This window comes from Scyliorhinus canicula, chromosome 10 (assembly GCF_902713615.1).
Source record: "Scyliorhinus canicula chromosome 10, sScyCan1.1, whole genome shotgun sequence".
Classification (NCBI taxonomy): Eukaryota; Metazoa; Chordata; class Chondrichthyes; order Carcharhiniformes; family Scyliorhinidae; genus Scyliorhinus; species Scyliorhinus canicula.
The window spans coordinates 82,827,677-82,849,809 of NC_052155.1; the positions used below are offsets into that span (position 1 = coordinate 82,827,677).

The window sequence follows — 22,133 nt, forward strand, 5'->3', positions numbered from 1 at the left end:
GTACCTGCATTCTAATTTAGTAATTCCTGTACCAGACCACCCAGATCCTTCTGTACCATCTAGTTCTGCAATCTCTCTCTATTTAAATAGTATACAGCTTTTGTATTCTTCCTGACAAAGTGGACTTGATCACATTTTCCCATGTTATATTCTATCTGCCATTTTTTTGCCTGTCCTACCCCTTTGCTGACTCTACCTCCTCTTGACAACTTGTTTTCCTGCCTATCTTGGTATCATCAGCAAATTATCCCTTCATCCAAATCTTTGAAGCAGATTGTAAATAACTGAAGCCCCAACACTGATCCCTGGGACACTCCCAATTGTTACAGCATGCCAACCAGAATAAAAAAAAATATTGCTGCTCTCTGCTTCCTGTTAGTTAACCAATCCATTTATCCATGCTAATATGTTCCTCTCCCACACCATGTAATCTAACCTTGTGGAGTACTTTGATATTGCACCTTTGTCTTCTGGAAATCCAAAGTACACCATATCTATAGAACATAGAACTGTACAGCACAGTACAGGCCCTTCCTTCGGCCCACGATGTTGTGCCAAACCAGTCTGAAACAAAGATCAAATCAACCTACTCCCAATCATTCTCGTGTACTCCATATGCCTATCCAATAACCGCTTGAAAGTTCCTAAAGTGTCCGACTCCACTACTATAACTGGGAGTGCGTTCCACGCCCCAACCCCTCTCTGAATAAATAACCTACCTCTGACATCCCTCCTATATCTTCCACCATGAACCTTATAGTTATGCCCCCTTGTAACAGCTACACCTACCTGAGGAAAAAGTCGCTGAACGTCCATTCTATCTATTCCCCTCATCATCTTATACACCTCAATTACATCACCTCTCATCCTCCTTCGCTCCAATGAGAAAAGCCCTAGCTCCCTCAACCTTTCTCATAAGACCTACCCTCCAATCCAGGCAGCATCCTGGTAAATCTCCTTTGCACCCTTTCCAATGCTTCCACATCCTTTCTATAATGAGGTGACCAGAACTGCACGCAATACTCCAAATGTGGGCTAACCAAGGTCTTGTACAGTTACAGCATAACCTCACGTCTCTTAAACCCAATCCCCCTGTTAATAAATGCTAACACACTACAGGCTTTCTTCATGGCTCTATCCACTTGGGTGGCAACTTTCAGAAATCTATGGACATGAACTCCGAGATCTCTCTGCTCCTCCACATTCTTCAGAACCCTGCCATTAACCCTGTAATCCACATTCAAATTTGTCCTACCAAAATTAATCATCCCACACTTATCAGGGTTAAACTCCATCTGCCACTTTTCAGCCCAGCACTGCATCCTATCAATGTTTTTTTGCAGCCTACAACAGCCCTCCACGTTATCCACTACTCCGCCAATCTTGGTGTCATCAGCAAATTTACTAACCCAACCTTCAACTCCATCATCCAAGTCATTGATAAAAATCACAAATAGCAGAGGACCCAGCACTGATCCCTGTGGTACACCGCTGGTGACTGGGCTCCAGGATGAAAATTTACCATCTACCACCACCCTCTGTCTTCTATGTGACAGCCAGTTTCTGATCCAATCGGCCAAATTTCCCTCTGTGCCATGCCTCCTTACTTTCTGCATGAGCCGACCATGGAGCACCTTATCAAAGGCCTTACTAAAATCCATGTATACGACATCAACTGCTCTACCTTCATCTATGTACTTAGTTACCTCCCCAAAGAATACAATCAAACTTGTGAGGCAAGACTTACTCCTCATAAATCCGTGCTGACTATCCTGAATTAATCTGTATCTTTCCAAATGATCATAAATCCTATCCCTCAGGACCCTTTCCAATAATTTACTTATGACCAAAGTGAGACTAACCGGCCTATAATTCCCAGGGTTATACCTATTCCCTTTCTTGAACAAGGGGACAACATTCGCCTCTCTCCAGTCTTTTGGCACTATTCCTGTAAACAGTGAGGACATAAAGATCAAAGCCAAAGGCTCTGCAATCTCCTCCCTTGCCTCCCAAAGAATCCTAGGATATATCCATCAGGCCCTGGGGACTTATCTATCCTCAGGCTTCTCAAAATTTCTAACACATCTTCCTTCTGAATATCTACCTCCTTGTTATAACCTGCCTGCTTACCATTTTGCTGGGGACTAATGACAATCCCACAATCCTGTGGGAGTATGAGCTTCCCCAATGAGGGGGGCGGAGAAATCATTAGAATCCTCACACCCAAAGAACCTACTCATCCTAGTCCCGGACATGTGGGCCCGGTGCAGCACCTTAAATTGGATGAGACTAAGCCTCGCACATGAGGAGGAAGAGTTGACTCTCTCCAAGGCATCCGCCCAAGTCCCGTCCTCTATCTGCTCCCCGAGTTCCTCCTCCCATTTAGCCTTCAGCTCCTCCACTGACGACTCCTCCATCTCCTGCATTACCTTATAGATGTCAGACACCTTCCCCTCTCCGACCCACACCCCCTAAAGCACTCTGTCCATCGTCCCCTGCGAGGGCAGCAAAGGGAATCCCTCTACCTGTCACCTAGCAAACGCCTTTACCTGCAAGTATCTGAACATGTTCCCTTGGGGAAGGCCAAATTTATCTTCCAGTTCCCCCAGGCCCGCAAACCTCCCACCAATAAACAGGTCCCTCAATTTGCTGATGCCCACCCTTTTCCACCCCCTAAATCCCCCATCCTTGTTCTCCGGGATGAACCGATGGTTGCCACCCAGTGGAGCCTCCATCGAGCCCCCTGTTTCCCCCCTATGCCGCCTCCACTGTCCCCAGATTCTTAGGGTCGCCGCCACCACCGGGCTAGTGGTAAACCTCTTGGGGGAGAGCGGCAACGGCGCCGTTACCATGGCACCCAGGCTCGTACCTCTACATGACGCCATCTCCATTCTTTTCCACGCCGCCCTTCCCCCCTCCATCACCCATTTACGCACCATTGACACATTGGCCGCCCAAAAGTACCCCAGAAAGTTGGGCAGCGCCAGCCCGCCTCTATCCCTCCCTCGCTCCAGGAGCACCCTCTTCACTCTCGGAGTCCCATGCGCCCACACAAAGCTCAGAATACTGCTAGTCACTCTCCTAAAGAAGGCCCTGGGGATAAAGATGGGCAGGCACTGAAAGAGGAACAAGAACCTCGGAAGCACCGTCATTTTACGGACTGTACCCTCCCCGCTAACGATAATGGCAGCATGTCCCACCTCTTGAACTCCTCCTCCATCTGATCTACAAGTCTGGTGAAATTATGCTTGTGAAGAGTCCCCCAGTCCCTGGCCACCTGCACCCCCAGGTACCTAAAGCTCTCCCCTGCCCGCCTAAGCGGGAGCCTACCAATTCCTTCCTCCTGGTCTCCAGGGTGCACCACAAACACCTCACTCTTGCCTAAATTTAATTTATAACCTGAAAAGGTCCCAAACTCAGCGAGCAACTCCATCACCCCCGGCATCCCTCCCACCGGGTCCGCCACATACAGTAACAGGTCATCGGCATACAACGACACCCTATGTTCCTCTCCACCTCGCACCAAGCCTCCCCACCTTTCTGAATCCCTCAACGCCATCGCCAGCGGCTCGATTGCCAGAGCAAACAACAAGGGGGACAGGGGGCAACCCTGCCTGGTCCCTCGGTAAAGCCGGAAGTACTCCGACCTCCTCCTATTCGTGGCCACGCACGCCATCGGGGCCTCATATAGCAGCCGTACCCATCTAATGAACCCTTCACCAAATCCAAACCTCCCCAACACCTCCCATAAGTACCCCCACTCCACTCTATCGAAGGCCTTCTCTGCATCCAGCGCCACCACTATCTCTGCCTCCCCCTCAATCGCCGGCATCATGATGACATTCAACAATCTCCGCACATTCGTGTTCAGCTGCCTTCCCTTCACAAAACCTGTCTGGTCCTCGTGCACAACCCCTGGCACACAGACCTCTATCCTGGTGGCCAGGATTTTTGCCAGCACCTTAGCATCCACGTTGAGGAGAGATATGGGCCTGTATGAACCACACTGCTGGGGGTCCTTGTCCCTCTTTAAAATTAACGAGATCAGCGCCCGCGACATCGTCGGGGGGCAAAGTAGCCCCATCCCACGCTTCGTTGAGTGTCCGCACCAGCAAGGGGCCCACTAGGTCCACAAACTTTTTATAAAATTCCACCGGGAACCCATCCGGCCCCGGTGCCTTCCCTGACTGCATCTGCCCGATCCCCTTAACTAGCTCCTCCAGCTCAATCGGCGCCCCCAACCCCTCCACCTTCTCCTCCTGCACCTTCGGGAAAGAAAGCCCGTCAAGGAACCTCTCCATTCCCCTCCTCTCCCCCGTTGGCTCCGACCGGTACAGTTCCCCGTAAAAGTCCTTGAAGACCTCATTCACCTCTACCCCCTTCCGCACCACATTCCCACTCTTGTCTCTCACTCCAACAATTTCCTTAGCCGCATCCCGCTTGCGGAGCTGATGAGCCAGCATCCTACTCGCCTTTTCACCATGTTCGTACACTGCCCCTTGTGCCTTCCTCCACTGTGCCTCCGCCTTTCTAGTGGTCAGCAAATCAAATTTAGCCTGCAGGCTGCGCCTCTCCCCCAACAGTCCCTCCTCTGGTGCCTCTGCATACCTCCTGTCCACCTCCAGCATCTTTCCCACCAGTCTATCCCTCTCGCTCCTCTCCCTGTGTGCCCGGATGGATATCAGCTCCCCACGAATCACTGCCTTCAGGGCTTCCCAGACCATCCCCACCTGAACCTCCCCCGTATCATTCACCTCGAGGTACCCTCAATACTTGCCCGGACCCTCCTACACACCTCCTCCTCCGCCAACAACCCCACATCCAACCGCCACAACGGGCGCTGGTCCCGCATACGTCCCAACATACGCCTCATAAAGCCCGCATCGTCCCAATTTGGGGCATACACACTAGCCAGTACCACTTTCTCTCCTTGTAGCCTGCCCCTAACCATGACATACCTGCCCCCCTTATCCGCCACCACCTCCGATGCCTCAAACAACACATTTTTCCCCACCAGAATCGCCACTCCCCGGTTCTTCACATCCAACCCAGAGTGGAAAACCTGCCCCACCCATCCCTTCCTCAGGCGGACCTGGTCCGCCACCTTCAGGTGGGTCTCCTGAAGCATTGCCACATCTGCCTTTAGCCCCTTCAGATGAGCCAGTACCCTCGACCGCTTCACTGGCCCATTCAACCCTCTCGCATTCCAGGTGACCAACCGGATCAGAGGGCATCCCGCCCCCCCTCCCATGTCGACTAGCCATCGCCCGTCGACTGCCCGCCCCAGGCCAGCACCCCCTGCCCGACCCAGTTCCCACGGCGACAACACCTCACCTCTGTCCCCCCAGCCCCCACCAGCTCCTTCCTGACCCTACCAGCAGCAACCCGGTATTCCCCTTTCCCCCCCCTCCCTTCCCCCCCAGGCTAGGAACCCTCCCAGCCGCGAACTGTCCTCCATTGTACTTCCGTGGGTCAGCTAACTTCTGCTGACCCCGGAAACTCCCGCCAATAACCCGACCCCTCCCAAAGTGGGATCATCCCCCAATCTATCCCTCCTCCAGGCACCGCTCCAGCGCGGGGAAGAACCCGCCTCCCCCCGTCACAGTCTCCGCCCCCCAGCCCCGCAGCGCGGGAAACCAGAGGAAAGCCCGCGCTTTCGCACTGCCCCACCACACCCTTCTGACGCAGCTCCCAAATACCAGCCCCACTCCATACCCCCAACCTGACATAGAATACAACAAACCCCCCCACCCCTCCCCGCAAGATACACAACTCGAACAGTGCCCCACAGCAAAAAAAAACATAGCAGAACAACAGCCCCGTAAATAACCATATCAAAATTGTAAAAGTACAAACAAAAAGGAGAACACAGCAACAGCAGAATCCAGCACTAAAATATTACAACCGACCCCGCAACCCCCAACCCCTAGTTCAAGTCCAGTTTCTCCATCCGCACGAAGGTCCACGCCTCCTCCGGGGAATCAAAATAATAGTGCCGGTCCGAATAAGTTACCCACAGGTTGCAACATTCCGAACTTTATCTTTTGCCTGTAAAGCACCTCCTTCGTCCGATTAAATCCGGACCGCCGCTTAGCCACCTCCGCACTCCAATCCTGGTAGATCCGTACTGCCCCATTCTCCCACTTGCTGCTCTTCACCTTCTTGGCCCAGCGCAGCACACACTCCCGATCACTGAACCGGTGGAACCTCACCAGCACCGCACGCGGGGGTTCATCTTCCTTGGGCCTCCTGGCCAGCACCCTGTGCGCTCCCTCCAGCTCCAAGGGCAGATGGAGAGACCCGGCCCCCACTAGCGAGTTCAGCATTATAGCCACGTAGTTTGTCAGGTCCGACCGCTCCAGCCCCTCCGCAAGGCCCAAGATCCGCAGGTTTTTCCGCCTCACGCGGTGATCAAGCTCCTCGAAGCGTTCCTGCCACTTCTTGTGGAGTGCCTCGTGCCCCTCCACCTTACTCACGAGGACCACGGCCTCCTCCTCTCGTTCAGTGGCCTGCGTCTGCAACTCCTTGATGGCAGCACCCTGGGTGGTCTGAATCTCTGACAGCCTTCTGTTTGTTTCCTGCAGAGAGCTCAGCACCTCAGCTTTGAAGTCTGTGAAGCAGCGCATGAGAGCAGCTAGTTGCTCCTGGGCCCACAGCCTGTACTCCTCTGGAGCTCTGCCAGCGGCCATCTTAGATCCCTTCCCCCGTTTTTTCTGGGGAGCTGCTGCTGCTTTTTCCCCCTTTCTACTCCGAGTTCGAGTCATGAACTGCGGGGAAAGTCGTTCAGCACACCTTCCCCCACCGGGAGACGTCGAAAAATTTCCGTTTTGGGCTCTAAAAAGAGCCTAAAGGTCCGTTTAAACTGGGAGCTCCCAAATGTGTGGCTTCCTACGTCATCACAGCCACCGGAAGTCCTAAATCTCCTGCTATAACCTCCTTAATAACGTATTCTAGCAATTTCCCAATGACAGATATTAGCCTAACTGGCCCATGTTTCTTTACTATCTTCTCCTTTATTGATTAAGGTGTTACATTAGCTGTTTTCCAGTCAACTGGGATCCTTCCAGAATCTAAGAAATTTTGGAAGATTATAACCAATGCCTTTCCCATCTCTGCAGCCACTTCTTTTAAGACCAGAAGATGCAGGCCATCTGGTGCTGGGAACTTGTCAGCCTTTAAGTCTATTGGTTTTCCCAGCACCTTTTCCCTAATGATGGCGTTGACTTCTATCTTTATTGCTATTAATAATAATCAGTGTGCAAGTGCGCTGCGTGTATTGGACAAATGACTACACAAGTATTTAGTCTAATCAGTTTATTATAGAACATAGGATCAGTTCTATGCTTAATAAATCACACACTGCTACACACTAGACTATATCTATCAGTTTAAACGGCCTTTACTTAACTTCCAAGTGACCGGCTCTGTGCAGGTTAGATAAGGCCTTTATCTGGTTCCTCACGTGTGGCGGCTGGAGGTTAGCTGGATGGTCTAGGCTGAGTGTCGTCTTCAGGTGGAGGTCACGGGTCCTTGAACTTGGCTGGTCAGTGGGCTGCAGTTGGTAGACAGAGCCAGTCCAAAAGAGACAGAAAACATGGCAGCATGGCCTTTCAACTGGCTTTCCCCGCCCCTTTTGTGGGTGGTATCTGGGTCACTGTTAATCAATACCTCAGGGCTCCACCTTCTGATTGGTCAGATCCAATCAGGAGCTGCCACATCACTTTTGGGGTGGGCACTCAGTGGCCAATCCTGGGAGGGCTCCAAGCAGGGGCTCGGTGCCACCTACTCTGGAAGATGATGCGATTGACCTGATGGCCCCATTGTTACTTTAATTGCCTTGAATGGTCCATTTGCAAGTGTGAATTCCTGCATATGTCTGAGTTGTTGTTTGCAATAACACAAGCTGCAGCTTGTCTGTGTCCCAAAGCTGACCACATTTCCCATCATTCTTTGCGGGTGGCCATTTTAGAAGGCCACAATGGTGATTGTTTTAGATTTTTCTCTCCCATTCATACCTTGATTTGAGTATTCTTGGGAGTTTTCCAAGTCATCTATTGACACAAAATACTTGTTCAATGCCCCTGCCATTTCCTTGTTTTCCATTATAAATTCACCAAACTCTCTCTGGAGGACCAACACTAGGCTTAGTTACTCTTTTCCTACTTAAATACCTGCATAAACATTTATAATATTACTAGCTAGGTTGCTGTCATACGTCTTTTTCTTCCTCCATTTTTTAACTAGTGATTCTTTGTTGGTTTTTAATATTTGACCTATCTTCTGACCTACCACTAATCTTTGCAGATCTCTACAGCGTTTCCTTCAATTTGATACTATCCTTAGATTCCTTATTTCAGCCACGGACGATGCATCTTGCTCAAAGATCTTTCTCACTGGGATAAATCTTTGCTGCGAGTTATTAAATATCTCCTTAAAATCTGCCATTGCACCTCTTGTGGCCCTACTTTTTAGATATAGCTTCCCAATTCACGTTGGCTATAGTTTTATAATTGCCTTTATTCAGGTTTAAGGCACTAGTCTCAGACTCGCACTTCTCCCATTCAAATACTATCATGTTATAGTCACTATCGTCTCGAGGCTCCTTCACTATGAGGTTATTAATTAATCCTGTCTCTTTTTAGAATGTCATGCAACACAGGCAATATTGACTGCCGACATCCATTTTAAAGCTGTCTAGGCAAAATAGATCCTCAGCAGCCGAGCTGAGGATGATCAAATCAGCAGAGACTTGCCTGAATGAGTAAAACTCCAACTACACTCAAGAAGCTCAACACTACCCTGGAATAAAAGTGCCCACTTGATTGGCATCCTATCCACCACCTTAAACATTCACTCCCTCCAACACCAACGCGTGGTGACCACAGTATGTCCCTTCCATGAGATGCATTTTAGCAACTTGCCAAAATTCCTTCAAAATCACTTTCCAAACCAGAATATCTACATTCTAGAAGGCCAGCTGCATGTTTCCTTCAAAGTCACATACATTCCTGACTTGGAACTACATCACTGGTTCTTTACGCTACTGGGTCAAAAACCTGGAACTTGCTTCCAAATAGCACTGTGAAGATACCTACACACCAAATGGATTGCAGTGGTTCATGGAGCCAGTTCACCACTACCTTCTCCAGGGCAATTAAGGAACCTTCTTAGTGCATGTAACTCAGCTGCTTACTGCTTTAACCAGTTGAACCAAAACGTGTGTGGGAACATTCTCAACAAAGAGGGTGACCCCTGCTCCGCAGCTGAAAAGTGTTCTTTGGGAACATTGTGGAAAAAGTAAAAATGAAACAGCATTTCATCTCTCGTAGGCAATATTGTGCGCATCTCATAACAATGCAACATTGTGTCAATCAATTGTTTTATGGATAACCCTACCATTCGCTCGGACTCTCCAGTGGCAAACAGGAAATAATTTCAGAAAAACTGGCACTTTGGGCAGCACGGTGGCACAATGGTTAGCATTGCTGCCTCACAGCACTAGTTGACTGTATGTGGAACTTGTGCGTTAGCCCAGTGTTTGCTTGGGTTTCCTCCAGGTGCTCTGGTTTCCTCCCACAGCACAAAAATGTGCAGGATAGGTGGACTGGCTCTGCTAAATTGCCCCTTAGTATACAAATTGTACAGGTTAGGTGGGGTTACAGAGATAGGGTTGGGGAGTGGGCCCAGGTAGGGTGTTCTTTCAGAGGGTCAGTGCAGACCAGATGGACCGAATGGCCTCCTTCTGCACACAGGCATTCTATAGATTCTTTGGATATGGTCGGTTTAGAATCTGGAAGCATCAACAGCATTCAAATTAAGTGTTCAATTGTTTAACAGTGCAAAAATACAATTTCAAATGTACCCCGTTTGCTGCAGATGCAGTCTGACAACACAGCAGAAGCAAATTCTACCACCTACATTAAAGAGCCACACCTGTAAACCTGAAATTAAAGTCATGCATCCGAAACTCAACACCTCCAGTGAATATGGTTTCGCAATGGCACCAATTACAGCAAATGGAATTTTATCTCATAAATAAACACTTGGATCAGTGCTGAAGTTCAAATGTACAAACACCCAATCCTCCTCTTTTCCTTCTTTATTCATGGGATATGGGTGTCACTGGTAAGAACAGCATTTATTGCCACCTCTAACTGTTCGAGAAGGTGTCAGTAAGCCACTTTCTTGAACCACTGGAGTGTTTTGTGTTGAAGGAACTTCCACTATGCAGTTAGAGACGGTAAGGATGAAAGAAAGTGAGATATTTCCAAGTCAGATGGCGTGCAAGATGGGGAGGAGCTTGCATATGGCGTTGCCATGCATCTGCTGTTCTTGTCAATCTTGGTGCCAGACTTGTGGGTTTGCCAGGTGCTGTCATGAACTTGCTGCAATCCCACCTTCATAACATATGCAACCATATTAATAAGCATTTAAACAATTATTTTTCCAAAATGTTCACCCATTTTGATTCTTGCCACAATATACTGCCTATTTGATTTAGTGGTTGTTTTGAAAAATTGACAAATGTACATATTGAAAATGAACAGGAGAGGAGATCTTCAATCCTGCTCCATCATTTGATAGCACCATGGTTGACCAGATTGTGTTCTAATTTCCACTATCACTTGACTCCATTGTCTATCACAAATCTATCTAACTCAGCCCTGAAGAAATTTAATGACTCAGGCTCCTCTGCTTTCTGGGGAAGAGTTCCACCAAAGTCCTCAGAAAATATTTCTCATCTCTTTCTTAAATGGTAGACCTCTTATTCTCAAACTGTGTCCTCTAGTTCTAATCTCCCCGCAAGAAGAAACATTCATCCTATCAAATTCACTCAGAATCTTTACATTTCAATAAAATTATCTTTCCTTCTTCGAAACTCCAATGGATATAGGCCCAAGTTGTTCAGCATTTCTTCACAAGATAATCCCTTCAGCCCAGGAACAAGTGAACCTTCTCTGAACTGCAATTATATTTTTTCAAATAAGGAGAATAAAACTGTAGGGGCTGGTTTAGCACAGTGGGCTAAGCTGGCTTGTAATGCAGAACAGGGCAGTAGCGCGGGTTCAATTCCCGTACCGGCCTCCCCGAACAGGCACTGTAACGTAGCGACTAGGGGCTTTTCACAATAACTTCATTGAAGCCCACTTGTGACAATAAGCGATTATTATTATTATTACACCATATTCCATATGTGGAATCACAGTTGCAGAGCGCTTCCCTAGTTTTATATTCTATTCCCCAATAAACAGCAACTTTCAATTTGCCTTCATAATCACTTGCCATACCTGCATATTAACTTTTTGTGATTCATGCATCAAAGCACCGAGATCCATCTGTACCACATAGTTTTGCAATCTCTCGCAACGGTAGCACAGTGGTTAGCACTGTTGCTTCACAGTGCCAGGTTCCCGCTTGGGTCACTGTATGTGCGGAGTCTGCACATTCTCCCTGTGTCTGTGTGGGTTTCCTCTGGGTGCTCCAGTTTCCTCCCACAATAATTGAAAGACGTGATTGTTAGATGAATTGGACATTCCGAATTCTCCCTGTGTACACCAACAGATGCCATAATGTGGCAACTAGGAGATTTTCGCAGTAACTTCATTGCAGTGTTAATGTAAGCCTACTTGTGACAATAAAAATATAAAATATCAAATAATATACTGCTTTTCTATTCCTCCTGCCAAAATGGAACAAATTCACATTTCCCCACATTATGCCCCATCAGTCAATTGTTTGCATATTCGCTTAATCCATCTCTATCCCTTTGTAGACTCTGCCATCTCTTGAGCAACTAAATTTCCTACCTACCTTGTTGTCATCAGCAGATCTAGCGACTGTATATTTGACCCCTCCATCCAAATCATTGAGTCCTAGAATCAACCTTTCCAATAATGTCTTTGGCCAGCTTCCAAACTTACAAATTTGAGGTCCTCCAAAATTCTGCACCAAGTCTTGTTCGTCCATCAACCCAATACTCTCACACTCATATCAGCGCTCAATTCAGCAAGTCTTCCTTTCCTCTTTTGGCTCTTCCTAGGTTACATGGGGTCACTACAATGGTAGCTGATCATGCCTGCACGTCAAGCATCATTTCGGCAGGTGGTTTCACAGCATAGCTTTCCTGCTGCTAACTCTCCCCATTTATCTGGGCTGTATTCAGCAACAACACAAACGTTAAAGTTCTCTTCTTGTTTTCAAATCCTTTTATGGAATTGCCCTTCTCCAGTTCAGTTACCAACTCAATCAAGTCTCGCCTTTTGTGCATACACAATGATCTTGGCTCCACCACTGGTGCATCATGCATTCAGCCACCTAGGTCCCAAGTTCTGAATTTACCTCTAATTCACACTGCTCCTTAAAACTTACGTCTCAACACATATTTCTGGTTCAGTGTCAAATATGGTTTGCTAAACACCCTTTTAGAGCACCTGGACAAGTTTCACTACGTTAAGAGTACTATATAAATGCAATTATGTTGTTGAGACGGTAGTCTCACTCCAAATCTTCTCAAGAATCTTTTTGCGCTTACAATCATGATCTTTGTTAGTGTCACAAGTAGGCTTACATTAACAATGTAATGAAGTTACTGTGAAAATTCCCTAGTCACCACACTCCAGCGCCTGTTCGGGTACACTGAGGGAGAATTCAGAATGTGCAATTCACCTAACAAGCACAGCATCAATGCATACCCTAAATACTATGTACCAACGCTCAACTTGTGCAATTAGATGCTCAATAAAGATGAGCATTTTCTGTCTCAGACTGTTTAAGGGCAAACTCAGAAGATGATTTCTTCTACACAGTAAACTATTTCTGCTACCCTATAGTGCCAAAGTAAGTCGATTCTGCACTGAAGACATATGTCCACTAAGAATTATACCAAAACTGGTCAATTCATGTCGGACCCTTACAGCTCGCAAATGCACAATACTCTTTCAAAGACAGTTAGAAAACCCTCTTTTAATTTGGGTTCAGAAATTTTTTTTGTGGAAATGTTCCTGAAAAGTTTTACTCCATTTGGCACAATTTCACACTTGGTTGTGCACAGAACGAATGGTAAAACTAAGCGATTCACATCCCTCCTCAGGAGAATTGTCCAATAGGCTACAGCAATAGCTCCTGGTAAGAAACAAAACTGTTTCTACAATTTCAAGCAATAATCTTTTAAATTAATGCAGTTCAAACAAAAGTCATAGAATGAGAGCACTCAGCCCATCATACCTGAACTGGCTCTTGAATAAATCTATCTAATTAATCCAACTCCTCATCTCTTTCCTCACTGCTCCAAAAATGCTCTCCCACTAAAACACACCTATTTTGCCTCATTTCATGCCCCAGTTTTAGACCAACCACTTATTGGGTTGCAAACAAACTGATAAAGAGCATTCTCTGGTGCACATTTCAAGAATGTGAAATTCAGGAATGCCTCACTCCCCAACCCCACCCCCCACTCCTTTTGTCCTTCACACGGTTACTGTCCCAGTCTATATTAGGATAACTGAAGTCCCTCATTATTATTGCTCTGTAGATAGAAAAGATGAAAAGACTGCCCTGGGGGTGTGGTCAATTGGTACAGCTAATGAGTGAGGTTGTACCAGAAATAGACATCTAAAAAACTTCATCAGTCACCAAATTTATTTATGTACGTACGAGTGTCAAAAGAAAGTCACTGGAACAAAAATACAAAAAGTGATCTCATGTCCACAAACAGTGAATATAAATGAAAATAAACAAAAGAGTCCCTCAAAACCAACTATCAGCAAGTTGAGCCAGTTTCAACAAATGATGCCAGACTGGTCGCAATTGTGCTGGAGCTGAATTTCACTTGAAATCTCCATCACAGACACATTGAAGGAAACCCAGTTTCATTATTCTGCAGGCCACAGTGTAGTGACTCATCAGCTGTGAAAGTTTGGACTCTGTTCACTGGTAGCACAAAACATTTGCCTCCAAATATGAAGGGACAGAGTAACTTAAAATATGTTCACATAAGAAACTCCTGCATGTTAAGTAATGGGTTAAGAGACATTGCAATTAGTTTTCTCATTTATGTTAAGTGTCCAATAATTGGCACTGATATGTAAAGGGGCTTCAGGTGGCCTTTGGGGCAGGTGATGTATAGAGTTTTGTGCGGAGTCTGTTGGGAGAAATAAAGGTGTGTTGGTGAAAAAGGAACAGAACTTTTGTCTCTTCCTACCACAGCATCGAATACGTCTAACACTGCACTCTAATTAGATCAAGTAAACACAGTTTCATATCAAACTGATCTTGGTTCAACGGACTGCTGGAAGATATGTAAACTATTCACCTCTCCGAATTGCTTATTTTATCTGACTTAACTTCCTTAATATCACATTCCAATAATCCAAAGCTGACACCCAAATACAAATCCAGAAGACAAAGGACAAATGGTGGAAGAGAAAGCTTGGGAAATCCAACAATATGCTGACTATCAGAACATGCAAACCTTTTTTGAACCCACCAGGCTATGTATAAACCAAATTGACAAAATTCCCTTCGCCCACAAAATGGTGTTTTCCTTATTAAGGATGGCAACGCCATCCAGCAATGCTGGAAAGAACATTTTGAACCACTCTATAACCTTGATTCCAAAGTGGCAGCTGATACTATCCAGGCTATCCCTCACCACCCTGTTGTTGAATCCATAGATGGACCACCATCGATGGGAGGAGAGCTGCAGTCAGAGGATGAAAACAACAAAGCCTGCGGCCACATTGCTATTCCAGCTGAATGTTCAAAGCTAGTGGGCCTTTGCTCATAACAAGACTGCATGCCCATGCATTCATCCTGTGGTTTTGGGAGGAACAACAACTGCCACGATTTTAGGAATGCAATAATTGTAACTATCTTCCAGCAGGTAGATAAATCATTCTATTCAAATTATTTATCTTATCCAAAGCAAGGAAACCACTGTCACACATTCTCCTGAATCACCTATTTCCCGTGGATACTCTTTCCAGAGACAACGTCACTTTAGTCCTTCCAGAGGAGTAGTAGTCCATTCGCCCCCCCCCCCCCCCACCCCCAACCCCATAACCCTTGAATCAGTTAACGATCAAAAATTGTCTAACTCTGCCTTGAACAAATTCAATGTCATAGCCTTCACTGCTTTCTGGATGAAGAGAATTCAACAAACGACCCTCAGAAAACATTTCTCCTCAGCTCAGTCTTACAAGGGTGACGCTTATTCTTAAACGGTGTCCTTAATTATAGTCTCCCCCAGCAGAGGAAACATCTGCTCAGTAACCACCCTATCAATTTCCCTCAAGATCTTACTTGTTTCGATAAGATCACTATTCTGCACTTCTATGATTCATTCTTCTAACCTCCAATAGGTATAGGCCCAACTCGTTCAACCTTTCCTCATAAGATAACTCCTTCATCCCAGGAATCAAGCAAAGTACTGCTTCTAATGCAATTATGTCTTGGCTTTAAATTCGCGGGACCAAAACTGTACATAATATTGTAGATGTCGTTTCACTAGCTGCACTAACGTGCCTCTTATATGTTCCATTCCCCAACCTTTTTAATAATTTGCTGTACCTGCATACTAACTCTTTGTGATTCATGTAATAGGTCCTTCAACAGTCTCTTTCCATTTAAATTATAGCAAGAAGTCTTACAACACCAGGTTAAAGTCCAACAGGTTTATTTGGAATCACTAGCTTTCAGAGCGCAGCTCCTTCCTCAGGTGAGTGAAGAGGTAGGTTACACAAACACAGCATATAAAAACAAAGCCAATGATGCAAGATGATACTTTGAATGAGAGTCTTTGCAGGTAATTAAGTCTTTACAGGTCAAGATGGTGCGACTGGAGAGAGGGATAATCACAGGTTAAAGAGGTGTGAATTGTCTCAAGCCAGGACAGTTGGTAGGATTTCGCAAGCCCAGGCCAGATGGTGTGGGGTTAAATGTAGTGAGACATGAATCCAAGGTTCCGGTTGAGGTGTACTCATGGCTGTGGAACTTAGTTATCAGTTTCTGCTCGGCAATTCTGTGTTGTCATGTGTTGGAGGACGCTTACCCAAAGAGCCAATGATTCCACTGTGCCACCCCAGTCCAACGCCGGCATCTCCACATCATTTAAATCATATATGTTTTTCTGTTTTCTCTTGCACCAATGTAATCTCTCACACCATGTAGTGACCTTTGATGTAGCACCTTATCAGATGCCTTTTGGAAGTCGGAGTACACCACATTTACTGGTTCCTCAAAATCCACCTTTTGTTTGTTACTTCCTCAAAAAAAGATACACGATATTTCTTGCTCAAAACTATGTTGATCGGTGGTCCTAAAGTATCTAGCTATGACCTCCTTAATAAGGGATTCTAGCAATTTTCCCATGACAGATATTAGACTAACTGGCTTTTGGTTTCCTCTTTCTATCTCCCATCTCCCTCCTTTCTTGGAGAATGATGTTACCGCACAGATTTTCCAATACAATGGGACCCCTTCGGAATCTAAGGAATTTTGGAAGATTACAACCATGCCTCTACCATCTCTGCAGCCACCTTTTAAAGACCCTAGGATGCAACCTGGTCAGCCTTTGGGTCTAGTTTTCCCAGCACCTTTTTCCTCGTGATATTAATTGTTTTAAGATTCCCACCTCCAGTTCACCTCTTAATTTTCAAGTAGCTTGTGGGCAGTTTTCTAAATCTTCCATAGTGAAAGATAGATAAAATTACCTGTTCAATGTCTCTGCCATTTCCTTGTTTGCCATATTAAGTCCCCAGATTCACTCTTTTACAGGAAAATCATTAGCTTTAGTTACTCTTTTCCTGTTTAAATATTTGTAGAAACTTTTACTACCTGTCTTTTAGATAGCTTTAGAACACACTCAACTTCCCCTGTGTAGTGTTTCCTTCAGTTTGATACAATCCACAACCCTGAACATTATTCAGCCATGGATGATGCGTCCATCTAAGAGTCTTTTCTATTGAGACAGATGTTTCCCCGAGTCATTAAATGTGTCCTTAAAAGTCTGCCACTGCATCTCTACTGTCCTACCTTCAACCCAGTTTCCAGCTCACTTTCATATACTTATAATTACCTGTATTCAGGTTCAAAACACTAGTCTTAAAACCACGCTTTCCCCCTTCAAACTGATATCACTCATGAGGTTATTGATTAATCGTGTCTCACTGCTCATTACCAGATCTAAAATAGCCTGCTCGCTGGTTGACTCTAGAAGGTATTGGTGGAAGATGTTATCCTGCATACACTCCATGAACCTATTTTTCCAGGCTACCTTTGACAATATGATTCGTCCAATCCAAAGGTCGATTTAAGTCACACATTATTACTGTGGTACCTTTCTTATACACCCTATTTATTTCTTCCTGTATACTCTGCCATACAGTGTAAATTTTCTTAAAAGTGCCAATAAACTACTCGCACGAGTGACCTCTCACTATTATTTCTTATATCTACCCAAACTGATTCTACATCTTTTACATTTTCCTTTGCTTTCCCCCACTGGTGCATTTGTCACTTGTTCTTTAGTTTGCTTTCACTCAGCACTGACCTTTTGTTCTCCCATCAACATATTCTGCTATCTTACATTTATGCCACTAACTTTTTCCAGCTTCCAATAGTTTCAAACCCCAAGATGAGACCCCTTAAAACTGGAATAGAATAACACAAGAATAGCTCAACATAAGTTAGTTTATTGAGGATTTAAACTAATCATAGAAAGTATATCCAGTAATCATTATTTTCCATACAGAATCATAGAATATACCGTACAGAAGGAAGCCATTCGGCCTCTCGAATCTGCACTGGCCCTTGGAAAGGGCACCGTGCTTAAGCTCACACCTCCACCCTATCCCTATAACCCAGTAACCACACCGAACCTCATTGGACACTAAGAGCAATTTAGCATAGCCAATCAACCTAACCTACACATCTTTGGACAGTGGGAGGAAGCCTGAGCACACGGAGGAAACCCACGCAGACACGGGGAGAACGTGCAGACTCCACACAGACAGTGCCCCAAGCCAGGAATTGAATATGGGACCCTGAAACTGTGAAGTAACAGTGCTAACCACTGTGCTACCATGTCATCCAACCATTAAACATGTATTCTTAGAACATAACAGTAACAAGTATTTAAACTCTTGCTAATAGTAGTGGCTGCAATGTATGATGGGATTTAAGCTAGCTAACTTGACCACATTCCTAAGACAAACAGAACCAGACAGAAACAATGAGGCCAGCAATCACACAGCCAGCTCAAGAAGCAGTTCTGATCAGCAGCTCCAGCATCCTGTGCTCAGACAATGATACAAGCAAGGACCACACTAAGATAAGAGAAATGGGAGTAGGGGAGAGCAAGAGACAGCGGATGGGAGGGTCTTGAAAAACAACAGATTGCCAGGGAACAGAATTTGTCTGAATTATAAGCTGATCACGCAGTCACAATGCTGCCTAAAGTAAAATTCATTGGTCAAGGTCAAATCTACAGCTACAAGGATTGGACCAAGTCCAACTGGGATGGGCTATTAATTTTTGGAAATTGTACAACAGTTTAACCTGAAGCAAATTGTATGACAGTTGAACCGGAAGCAATGTAAAGCAGAGTGGTTTTGGCATTTACCCAAATCACTCTCCCTCGTATGTTCAACCAAGCTTGGAAAGTAAAGCCGTCTTAACCAGAGTTCCAGAGTTTTGTTAGCTGAACTGCAATTAGGTGGGGAAAATCCTCCATGTAAAAACCAGCTCAATGCTCAGTCTCTGAAAACTCTCCAACACGCCACACTATTTATTTTAAAGCCCTCTCTACCACCCCAGTGACACAACCCACCAGAACACTGATCCCGGCATGGTTCAGGTGAGACGCACCTAAACAGTCCAGCTCCCACTTTCCCCAATACTGGTGTATGTGCCCCATGAATCAAAACCTATTTCTCCCACACCAGAGCCATGCATTCATCTCTCTATAATCTTATTAACACAATGCTAATATGCTCACGGCTCAGGTATCATTTCTGGATTATTTGAGGTTCAGCTTTTTAATTTAGCACCTAGTTGCTCATATTTCCTAACCAGAACTTCTGTCCGGGCCTTATCTATGTTGCTGGTACCAACCTAGACCATGACAACTGGATCTTCTTGCTCTCATTGCAAACACCTCTCCAGTCCGCGAAATGTCCTGAACCCTGCCACTGGGCAGGCAACATGGCCATTTGGATTCAGCCCCTGGCTGCGGTGAACTGTGCCCGTACCTATTGCCTCCCACTAAATTCCTATCAACTTCCCCCACTTGAATGGCGTCCTGTACCACAGTATCAATATCAATTTGCCTATCCACTGTGTAACACCCACTTTCATCCCCACAAGCTGCAAGAGCCTCAAACCTACTGCAAGAGCTGAGGCTCCTCCACTTCCATCTTCTCGATCGCCTGGCCTGCCTCATTTTCAGTCAGACCCTCCTATCTCTTCCCAAATCAGAAGACCCTAATCCAGGGGTTGTGACCATCTCCTGGAGTAAAGTGTCCAGGTAACTTGGCCCCTCTTGTGTTTGGCATGCGATCTCCAGCTCAACGACTCCGAGCTGAAGCTCCTCAAGCTACTGACACTTACTACAGTCATGGTGCCCTAGGTCACACTGGCGTGCAGGCACTTCACATTCTGCAGTCTCAACAAATCACTCCCTTTTGTCATCTTTATTGTGTTAATCATTTCAATTAAGTTATAATTAATAAACCCTACTGCTTCCAATGAGTCTTAGTACCAGTAGTAAACGTTACTACGAACAAAACCTTACAATAACTAATGAATTATATGGGTTTTGAAAGATAAATAAGCAAAGCACTCACCAACCACCTACTTGTTTCCTTCCTCCCTGATTGTACTGAATTCCTTCACTCCCATTCACAAGTTCACACTCTATGACAGCTGCACTCAGTGATGACATCATAGAATTATAGAATTTACAGTGCAGAAGGAGGCCATTCGGCCCATCAAGTCTGCACCGGCTCTTGCAAAGAGCACCCTACCCAAGGTCAACACCTCCACCCTATCCCCATAACCCAGTAACCCCACCCAACACTAAGGGCAATTTTGGACACTAAGGGCAATTTATCATGGCCAATCCACCTAACCTGCACATCTTTGTGACTGTGGGAGGAAACCGGAGCACCCGGAGAAAAACCACGCACACACGGGGAGGATGTGCAGACTCCGCACAGACAGTGACCCAAGCCGGAATCGAACCTGGGACCCTGGAGCTGTGAAGCGATTGTGCTATCCACAATGCTATCGTGCTGTCTTTGTAGCCAGGAAAATCTAGGAAAAAGGCTGAGAACAAGACCAGGAATTCTTCATTTCATTCAGCAACCTAGCCAAAACATTGGAAGTGCGGTGGAGGCAGGTTCAATCAAGGCATTCAGGAGGGCATTAGATAATTACTTGGATAGAAACAATGTGCAGGGGTACAGGGAAAAGGCAGGGGAATGGGACTAAGTCACAATGCTCATTTGGACAGCTAGTGCAGTTACAATGGGCCAAATGGCCTCCTTCTTCATCAGGAACAATTCTGTGATTTGAATTGGTAAACTGCAAGGCTCTGTGGATTGCGCTCCAAAGATTTAGAATGCAATTACTTCATCAAACGACAGCAACTGTCTTGCAGAGGTTTACAGTGTCATTGCCCACTCTTCACCAGATTTTCAAATCACTCTCCATCTCTTGAATTCTGCATACAAGAAACTCAGCCTGTCCTTGAACATTGCCAGAATAAAACTCATATCAACCCACACTTGGTAGTAAAATATTGCACCTCCTATATATATGTTGAAGGAAATACTCTGGAATATGTTGAGCACTTCCCACATCATGGCAAACACCTCACTCAAAAGGACAACACTGATGAGACGCTCCAACATCGGATCAGCAAAGACAAAAAAGACCTCACAAGTCAATAAAAGTTCCTGTGTACAAAGCAGGTGTCATCACCACACTCCTGTACTTGAGAGAAATTCCACCAGTCATGCCCGAGTTGCATCCTCTAGATTCAATGGGAAGATCATTGAACAAATGCTAGTGTCCTCCTTGAAGCCAGCTGCAGAAGCATTCAGGCAAAACTATACACACACACAAAACACGCCACACACACACAAAATTTACCAACTCTCAAATGGTCACCATTTCAAAAGAGGACAAAGAAAATGCTTCATAGACACAATGAAGCTCTCCTTGAAGCACAGCAGCTTTGAGATTAACGACTGGGAGGAGCTAGCCACCAATCATTCAAAATGCTGAGTCACAACAGTTTAATAATGAGGCAGGGAACAAAAGAAAAGGAAGCAAACCCCACACTCTCATGGGACATCCCGCCCAATATGCTCAAAGATGTGGGTCAAGATTGGCCTATTCAGTGACATTTTCACAGCAACTTCATTGCAGTGTTAATGTAAGCCTACTTGAGACACTAATAAAGATTATTATGAAGATCCATGGCAGAAACCCATGAGCTTGAGCTGATACATCTTCGAGGGACAGCCGACGGTGAATATCACAAAATAATACAATTACCAATATACAGGACTAAATTTGAAATTATCATTGTGAAATATGGCTCGGATAAAGGTACACAATTCTGTAAAATTACTCAAGCCACATATTAATTCTTCCAAACACTTTGTCACCGCTTGGAATACAGCTAGATGAAATATCACTCGAATTAGAAAGATTTTGAGTAAATCAAACCACATCATGATTCCATTTAATTTTTTTGCAGTGTTTTATTTTATTTATTCATTCACAGGGTGTGGCATTGCTGGCATGGTCAACATTTATGGTCCAGCTATAATTGCCCCTAAGATACAACCGAGGTGACTTGCTAGGTCAATTCAGAGATCAGCTCAGAGTCACACATTACTGTGGGTCTGCAGTCACATACAGACCAGGCAGGACAAGCAGAACGACAACAGTCCCACAATCAGATGAAATCATTGAAATATAACTATTGCCAGTTATAATGGAACACAGAATGAAGATACTGAGTGAGACGGTGATCGTAAACCACATGTTACCAAATATTTCAGACTACAATAAATTCCTTTCTGGAGAAGGAGCACCCAGACTGCTTACACATATTCGCGGAATCC

At 45.4% G+C, this 22,133-nt stretch overlaps 1 protein-coding gene across 3 annotated transcripts in view; it reads right to left on the reverse strand.

The window, feature by feature from the left end:
• Positions 1-22,133, reverse strand: part of garem (GRB2 associated, regulator of MAPK1) — a 111,300-nt gene that overhangs the window by 82,581 nt on the left and 6,586 nt on the right. The window lies entirely within an intron of this gene.